At 44.0% G+C, this 291-nt stretch overlaps 1 non-coding gene across 1 annotated transcript in view; it reads left to right on the top strand.

Annotated features, from left to right (window-relative positions):
• The first annotated feature begins 208 nt into the window (after positions 1-208).
• Positions 209-291, top strand: part of LOC121210287 (28S ribosomal RNA) — a 3,394-nt gene continuing 3,311 nt past the window's right edge. Inside the window, exon 1 of the ribosomal RNA XR_005905405.1 lies at positions 209-291. This exon is cut by the window's right edge and continues 3,311 nt beyond it. This is a non-coding gene — a ribosomal RNA (28S ribosomal RNA).

The following is a 291-nucleotide window of genomic DNA, read 5'->3' as shown; positions in this document are numbered from 1 at the left end:
GCTTGCCTTTTCGTCATGATAATAATTAGTCTAGGTTTGATCTTTATTATAAATATTTATTACTTGTTACGAATCACGTGATCACTCGATGACATCATCGTCGTGACCATTGGTGGTAATGCTATAAGCAACCCCGTTCAGAGTCGTGTTCGTTTGTTGATCGAGACCCTTGAACCCTTTCAGCATCAGAAGGACGATGCTCGCATCGCGACCCCAGGTCAGGCGGGATTACCCGCTGAGTTTAAGCACATCAATAAGCAGAGGAAAGAAACTTACCAGGATTCCCCTAGT

The sequence above is a fragment of the Gossypium hirsutum genome, chromosome A11, assembly GCF_007990345.1.
Source record: "Gossypium hirsutum isolate 1008001.06 chromosome A11, Gossypium_hirsutum_v2.1, whole genome shotgun sequence".
In the NCBI taxonomy this organism is placed as follows: Eukaryota; Viridiplantae; Streptophyta; class Magnoliopsida; order Malvales; family Malvaceae; genus Gossypium; species Gossypium hirsutum.
This window is presented reverse-complemented; position numbering and strand designations above follow the sequence as displayed.